The sequence below is a fragment of the Zosterops lateralis genome (genome assembly GCF_965231275.1).
Source record: "Zosterops lateralis genome assembly, chromosome: 3".
NCBI classification, from domain to species: Eukaryota; Metazoa; Chordata; class Aves; order Passeriformes; family Zosteropidae; genus Zosterops; species Zosterops lateralis.
This window is the reverse complement of record NC_139764.1, coordinates 98,427,943-98,436,326: the sequence shown is the minus strand read 5'-3', so window position 1 is coordinate 98,436,326 and position 8,384 is coordinate 98,427,943. Positions and strand designations below refer to the sequence as shown.

Here is an 8,384-nt window from a genome sequence, read left to right as displayed (position 1 = left end):
GTAGCTTTAGATAGTTTGAGGAAATATGTTTTCTTGGCCTTCTTTGTGTGTACTCAGTACTTACAATGATTCTGGGGTGCATTTGTTAAGTCTATTAAGGGTGTTTTGGGGGAACACATCAAGATGATGGCTCATAAAAAATCTCATTAGCGTCATCACTTATCTTTGAACTTTAAAAATAAGCATGCAAATACATGTGGTCTGGCACTGCTAATTACTGGGTGACAATTTTCAGGCAAGTGGGTGTTTAACTCAGGAAATTTCTATAGTACATATAATTCATAGCAGATAGGTAAAACACTTAGTGGTGAGCCCTATTAGTGGATTCTGTCATTTCATCCCAATTCTTACATTCTTTCCATGAAGTATCAATGTCTGGTGTTGATTGTTCAGAGAAACACTTTTAAAACAGCTTCTGTTTTTGAAAATTTGTTACCACAGTTTTGGAGAAAGGCTTCTCATGACTTCTAAATGTATTAATCCCCAAAAGAGCAGGTATCTGGTTATTTTTAAGTCTTTCCTATGATTTTGGAGGTTTAACTCATGTTTTAATGATACCAATTACAATATGTAGTGGTTTTAGAATAGCAAGTGTGTCTGCTCTTTTAGAATCAACTTAAAAATAATTCCTATTTGAAAAATTATTTGGTCTCATGGGTCTATTTCCAGAGATTTATTTCTAGAAATAAGTGCAAATTCTGCAAATAAAAAAAATAGCTCAGAAAATTCTATTTTTTCAGGTCCTTTTGCATTTGCAAGTGCCTACTTAAAAATCTCTGTTTCAAGCACGTGTGATTGTATGTTTTTCCCACCCTTACTATGTTACATCATGTACCTTTGCATTGCTGTCAAACTTTTGTGGAGAATTTTAAACTATTTATTTTGCCTAATATTAATAGTAACAACATCACCTGTAACTGAAATAGCAGTGTGTAGACAAAAGCAAGGAGGAAAACATGGAGAAGAGTGTTGGCATTTTTTCTGTTTCCCTCAAAACTCCTCAAAGAGATTATTTAAACCAGCAGTGGGGAGCATGCTACTCCAAGGGTGAAACTGGACCAGACTGAGTCTGTAACATCTTTCAGTGTAATCAGAATTTTGCTTACTGAGATTTGGCAGAGCTAGACCCTATGTTTTAATTTAAATTCAATATTAATATCCTAGGGTCACGGTAGTTGTAAGGTATGCCCTGGATGAATGTGTGCACTGCTGTGTGTTATCTTTCAGGATGCCCTCGAGTGTCTCCCCTCTCACAGAAGGAGCCTCGGGCTGTGTTGAGTTGTGTGGATCAAGTCTCAGGCCCCTGGGCCATCTCAGGAACACACATCAGATGGGAAGCCCTCAGGGATACTGACTTCTGAAGTCACCTTGCCACAGTCCCAGAGAGATTCCTCTAACATTCATCTGCAGGGTTTGTGTTTCCCCTGGCTGGGCTCTCCCTCAGCCTGTCACCATCCCTAATCACCACAGCAGTTCCGTCTCTGCACTGGGCCATAAAGCAGCCTGCTGACACAAGGGGAGGAGAGTAACATCTGCAGAGGGAAACTCAGTCTTTCTAATACCCAGGCAGTTGTAGATATCTCTGAAGTCACAGTGTTCGTGAGAACAAGCACATCCTGAAGGGTCACTTCTCAAGCCTCAGGTCATGCTGAACCACATCCTTCCAGTCAGCAGCTCAGCTGTATCTACAGACTACACAATGCAAGTACCCTTACACAGACATGGCTTTTTCATCCTATTCTGATCCTACAGCTCCAGATCACTAATGAAAATAGGCAAGGTCAGCAGTCTGTGGGCCACTTTTGCACTCACCAGACCATATTCAATGCACTCCTCTGTTGTGTCAGATCCCTGACGTATAGCTTGAGATAAGGTGGTTTCTCTTCTGAGAAATTCAAGAATTACAATTCAGTGCCAGAATCAGCAAAGTTTCAGGTGACAGCATTTACATGGAAGACAACTGCATGATGTTTAGGAATGAAGCGACATTAGTTCCCGTAGGCACAAAATGAAAACATGAGGGATGTTCTCAGATTCAAGAATTTTTAGAAAAAAAAAAAAAAAAGAGCCTGTATTTTTGTCAAACACAAAGCACCTTTATTCATCTCATAAATCTGCTGTAAAGGACCAGTTCTTGAGAGTCAGTTCAAGAAGACAGGAGTGCTGTTGCCCCATTGGAATTTAGAAACTTGAAACTGGTCTTCAAAAAGCTACTTAGAACACTTCAAAACCCTAAGAAATGAAATTCAATAGACAAGGACTGCCTAGAAAAGAGAATTAAGACTGAAGGTCACCTGGCTTTAACATGGAAAACAAGCATAGAAATTCTAAGTTTCCCCATTGTAATAAGGCATGGCTCAAAACAGAGTATAATTTAAACAAAAGAGCATAACTCTATTTTGTTTCCCAGAGCCAGGCTTGCAATCAAGAGTGTAGAATATAAGATCAAACACTTCATGAATATCTGCTAAATAAAATATGATGACCTTTTTAAGTGGAGAATACATTTAGAAACAAAAACAAGTCTACTAGCCTGGCATCTTCTATCCTTGTATGGTAAAATTCTCACTTACTCAAGCATATGCAAGATCAAGTGCCTTGAATGGGAATATCTGACAGTGATGAACTTTAGGCAACATGCTCTGGTGGAAGGTGTCCCTGCCCTTGTTAGGAGCACTGGAACTGGGTGATCTTTAAGGTCTTCTCCAGCCCAAGCCTTTTAAATGATTATATGAACTAGCTGACTTGAATGCCTTTCAGGGGCTATCCTTTACTGCATTTTTTGCTTGCCTGCATCTGACGGTCTGGAATCCATGGAAAATGGTAGGAAATTAGTTTACTTGGTGACAGCTTCTTGGTGGTAGGAGACATGGCAGGTCCTAGGCAGTACAGAAAGGAACTCTCTTCAGAGTGGTGGTTCTGCTCTTGAATTTTGCCTGAACAAGATCATAGTCCATAGGTGTTTTTAGCTACTGACACTTGTACTTAGGTATTTAGCATTCCAGGGTAAGGGTTAGGGTTAGGGTTAGGTCTCCATTCTCTTGAGGGAACTGCTCATAGCTGCTCTGAGTGGTAGGGAAAGACCCTAGGGAGTCTGTACAGCTTGGGCTGACCCCTGCCTGAGGAGGCTCAGGCAGGAGGATTCAGTGGAGAAGTTGTAGTGAGAAGATGTAGTTTGTATGGCATGGCACTGTGACTGTATGGATAGACTGGAATAGAGTGTTTCAGCTGGAAGGGACCCAGGGTGACCATCTGTCCAACTGCCCCACTGCCAGGGCTGACATTAAATGTCATTAAACAGCATTGAATGTTGTTAAGGATGATGTCCAAATGCCTCTTAAACACTGACAGGCTCAGGGATTGATTGTCTCTCAAGGAAGCCTGTTCCAGTGTTTGACCACCCTCAGAGTAAGTAAATGCTTCATGATGTCTTGTCTGAACGTCCCCTGGTGCAGCTTGGAACCATTCCTGTATGTCCTGTCACTGCATCCCAGGGAGAAGAGCTCATCACCTCCCATGTCCATTCCTCAGGAAGCTTTAAAGAGCAATGGATTCACCTTTTCAGCTGCGTTTGCTCCAAACTAGACAAAGCCAGTGTCCGCAGCCACTCAGTGCAGGACATGCCTTCCAGCCTTTTCACCAGCCTTGCTGCTTCACTTTGCTGATTATGGCTGCTTCAGTCACAATGACTCTGCGCTCTGTAGGTTTGAATTTAGCATTTTGTGGGTTTCAAGCACATCATTTTATTTCCTGCGCTGCCATCTAAAAATAACTGTGCAGTCTGCTCTCATCACACTTGCTGTAGTGCCACAGTCTTAACTTTGCTCACATCTTACCTGTATGTGCACAACCTGCGTCCTTACCCTCCAACACTGGTAGCTATCCATTTTAAAAGGCAGTCCTGAGTATGGAATTGCTGCCAGGCCGTTTCAGAACTCAAGGGGAGATCTAGCAGTATTCCTGTGGTTGCAGGACAATGGATGTAGGGACTGTCCTTGGATAATGTGGTTCAGTGTTAAGTTAGACCTAATAGACAATGGAGTCTCTTAGAGTACAATTATAATGTTTTGAAGTTCATAACAGAAGTATGTGGGAAACGGTGAACAGGTGAAAAAGCAAAGCATGTGGATTTAAATAATCTCTGAGGTTGTTTCAAGAACAGCACAGGGGCTTGGGCAGTAGAAAGATGTGCATGTCAAAAATGAATAGATTAGCTAGCACCTAAAGGCTTGTAGACTTCAGAGGGGAAACAGAATGAACTAAATCTAAATCAATACAGCAAGATGTGTATTAATTTTCCAATCTTCCTTATTACTTATTAAATGCATTTTAAAGAAACAAAATAATTTCATTAAACAGGGAGAATTGGGATAACTAACTAACCAAACAACTTTAACTCTTTGAACACAACTTTTATAATGGTAATAATAAATCCACCACAGGCAAAACATTCTAGCTTTGAACTTTATCCATGCAATCATTATTTTTCTACTAAAGAGAAGAACAAAAAATCGAATGTGTATTTATGAGGCATTTATTGTTCATAGTGAATTAAATCATAAGCATGAATTTTATATAAAACATTTCTGATAAATGGAAATAACACAAAAAACACTGAGAAAATACAGATTTGTCTGAAGCACTGCATTATACACACTGTTAATGTTTGCTAAGTAACAGACAAATCTGAATGAGGCTCACAAGGTCTTCAATATGTACAAAAACCCAGAGTGTTGTAACAAAGACCCCCTTTCACTGGTGTTATCAGCAGCTGATCCCTACTGAGCTTTGTGGGATTAGTGGCAGACAGTGACGAACTTCAGTAGAAATGTACAGACTTTTGGATGCCTCAAAGCTCAGTCCTTTTACATCAGCTTTATTTGTGTTTGAACAGAGTTACACTCACTCTCTTAGGATATCTGACAGTCTTTCTTTTGGCGTCACTATAGAAAATCTAAAACATAGTGAAAAGTCGTAATTAGCACACAGCTCTCAGTGGCTAAAAGAATGTGTCATCAGTACCCAAAGGAAAAAGAGAAAACAATCCATTGTTAAAGTCCAGATAGGATGAAAAATATACATAATCATGATATGCATTAAAATAACAACAACAAAAAATATTACTACCTCAAAAATTCATTTAAATAGTCCATCCAGAAAATACTAACACTTAGAACCCAAGGACATGTAATAAATACTCTGTGCTGCAAGTAATTAACTTTTCATGCCTCAGCACGAAAGGCTCTGAGCATATTGTCAATGAAGTGAAACAAATCACATGCCAGCGTGTTTCTTGGTGTGTAGGAGATGATTAAAAATAATTTTTTAATCTTTCCTTCATGCTAACATAAGCATTTACAATATTGTTTGAAGGAAACAAAAAAATAAACACCAGTAACTGACTTGCCATTAAGAATTCAAATGCAGTAGTGCTTGGGTGCAGTGCAGTTGCTCACTGTGGTGCATGTAAGGAGCCTTAAGGCAGCCCCCTAATTCCCCTGCATTAGCATCCCAAGCAGCAGCTCATGGAGGCAATCTGGCTCCACAGAACTAGACTGTCCATATGGGTCAAAGTAAGCTGAGATGAGGATTTGCTTCACAGTGGCTGCGTGCACGCATGGCGAGTTAGGGAAAGTGTCTTCACCAGGCTGAGAGCTGATGCAATCCACTCCCTCCTGTGGTTTCTAAACACCTCTGAAATGAAGCTACTCTGGTGTAAACTGCAAGCGACCTAATTTAATATTTATGGTTTTACAATCTAATTTTGTCCTGTAGGAGAAGAATAGATTCTGCAAAACTTATAAAAAATTCCACTGTATGCTTCAAAGCACATATGCTATTTTGAAGGCAGCTCAGACTTTTTCTGGTGCATTTTTATGTGTTAGAGAACTTGTTGAGTATATACTACATTGTTTCACCTCTAACCAGGGAAAAGAATTAGTGCAGTAATTGCAAAGCAATTTATGAGAGTCAATCAAGAGGTTTAATAAAGCATTCCAAGGAAATCACATGATTTCCATTCACATATTTTCATTATCTTTACACTGACAGAAAACACAGCACTCTGTTTCCAAAGCTATTGTCTTGTGATAATGCTCATAAGAGAGCCATTACAGTGCACAGTTGGTTTTGGCTGAAGGTAGAGATTTAGTTTACAATACTTATCTTTCTGGGAAAAAAAACAAAACAAAACAAAACATAAAAAAAAAACCAAAAAAAAACAAAAAAAAAAACACAAACAAAAACAAAAACAAAAACAAAAACAAACAAACAAACAAAAACCTGAGGAAGTTCTCTCATGCAGGATGTCTGATTATTTCCCCATATTAATCTGTGATCCTTATGGCTTGAGTTGCTCTGTTTTTACTTTTCCATATATGCAACTGCAAAATCAGAGCAGTGTAGGTACACTCTACTAATGAAAATTCTTAGTTTCCTGCCCTTAAACAAAAAACAGTCTAGATATTGGCAGCTCTTTTTTAAAAAATTAAAATGTAGGAAAAGAATAAACATAGCTGCAAACTTTTCAGCTTCTATAAATGTACTAAAAAAAGAGAAACAAAACAACAACAACAAAAAAGGAAAATAAAGCTAAAAAAAGGAAAATAAAAATACTTAGCCCATATTTTCAAACCAGTTACACAGGAAAATTTATGGAAACCTAGAAAGTGGAGTTAATTTTCACATACATATATAATGAAATATAAAGTGCTTGTATGTTAAATATGTATCATACTGATGGAGTCTTTATAAATGTGTAAGAGAGAGAGATTTATTATTTATATTGCTCCAGGACTGTACTTGGTTCTTTTCAGTAAAAAGCAGGAGGCTGTGTCTCCTTCCTCAAAGAATATAAAATGTCTCTTAAGCAAATATATTGGATTCTGTACCTTTAAATTTTAAATAAGCTATTTTATGGGGATGGGATGGTGTACAAAATGAAATGTAGCCATAATTGTTAAGGTTTGTGACATACTGTGTATGGCTCAAGCTGTTATATCTATTCCTATATGCATTCAATTAAAGAACCCATCTTCAATGATGTAGTCTAGCACACTCCTGGGAACTAATCCAATGTCTTTAGCTATCTGTTTTACATGAAACCAATTATTGTAATATCTCTAATGTCTAAGTGGTATTGTCCTGAGTGCTATTTTCAGCATGGTCCAAAGTATTTATTTCAATGAGATTATCTATCTACTCTACAAATTTATTATGCTCTCAAGAATATCCATAGAGTCACATTAGCATTTTTGTATTCCACAGCCAAATGTTCAAGCAAAATGTAATATGAGATAAATAATCAGCTGACTAAATTTAGTGCTCTCTACTTCTGTTTACATAAAATGACCTCTTGCTGGTGCTTGACCTCTCTCTATCCTCATTTGGAGTTCCCTGTGACAGCCTGTGTCCATTATGTGTTTTAATGCTCTGTTTTCCTCTGGTGCTGTGTGATGCTAGCTCAGCTCTGCTATAGGCTGCAAGCACTGTCTGGAAAACTCTGGAAAAGTTAATTAAAGCAGTGTTATAGGAGTTTGCTGAAGAAAACTTGTGTCTCTAGCTACCACAAATTATCATTGTTTTACAGCAATAATAAAACCTACCCACAGGCACTGAGGTTTCAGTTGGGCCATTATTTGACCACATGTCTGAGTTGGTGCAGTTCTCCTTTGTGCAATTCTGCCTTTCCAGAAGTACAAGGGGGATAATTATCTAGTCCAAAAGAGTGTTTAGGCTTTGTGCATTAACATAATGCCTGTTTGTTGCAAAACAGTGTGTTGTTTTCATACACTATTGTTAGCAGGTTCTGACATCCTACATGCATGACAAGTGCTGGGGTTTGTGGAGAACTTGGAACAACTGTGAGGCAGCCACACATCATTACGACTTCTGTTGCCATTGTCATGGTTTGTTACTGGTAGCTCACTTTGACTCGCTGGCACTGTGTAACACGTGCTCTATGAGCTCTTCAGTGACCTTGTAGAGCAGTCCTGCATTGACCTCATTTTATTACAAAGTTTTCATTTATGCCAAGATTTTATAAAACTTAGCAACAGAACAAGTGGAAAACTTAGATTCAGTGATGCTTTGGACTCCCTTTTTTAAAGGAAAATAGCTAAAATGTAGTGGAGTGACAAAACCCAGTACTTGCATCTGTAGCACAGGAAAGGGAGGTATGCAATGATTCAGTGGCAAGGTGCAGTGGGGTGACCTGTTTTTCATTTGAGTGAATTTACTGTACGTCTCACAAGAAATGTGCCAAGAAAGCTTTAAATAAAGATGATGCTTTAGGATCTGTCCTCTGTTAAGGAGGTCCCAGGATGATTTAAAGCTTTTCAGATTAGATAAGTATATACAGCAAAATGTGTTGTTTCAAAGGAAGA

At 38.5% G+C, this 8,384-nt stretch overlaps 1 long non-coding RNA gene across 1 annotated transcript; it reads right to left on the bottom strand.

The window, feature by feature from the left end:
• Positions 1-6,136: 6,136 nt before the first annotated feature.
• LOC310907577 lies at positions 6,137-6,819 on the bottom strand. Its single transcript, XR_014589655.1, has 2 exons — positions 6,237-6,819; positions 6,137-6,169 (listed from the first exon to the last, which is right to left on the bottom strand). It is a non-coding gene; the product is annotated as an uncharacterized lncRNA (long non-coding RNA).
• Between the last annotated feature and the right edge of the window lie 1,565 nt (positions 6,820-8,384).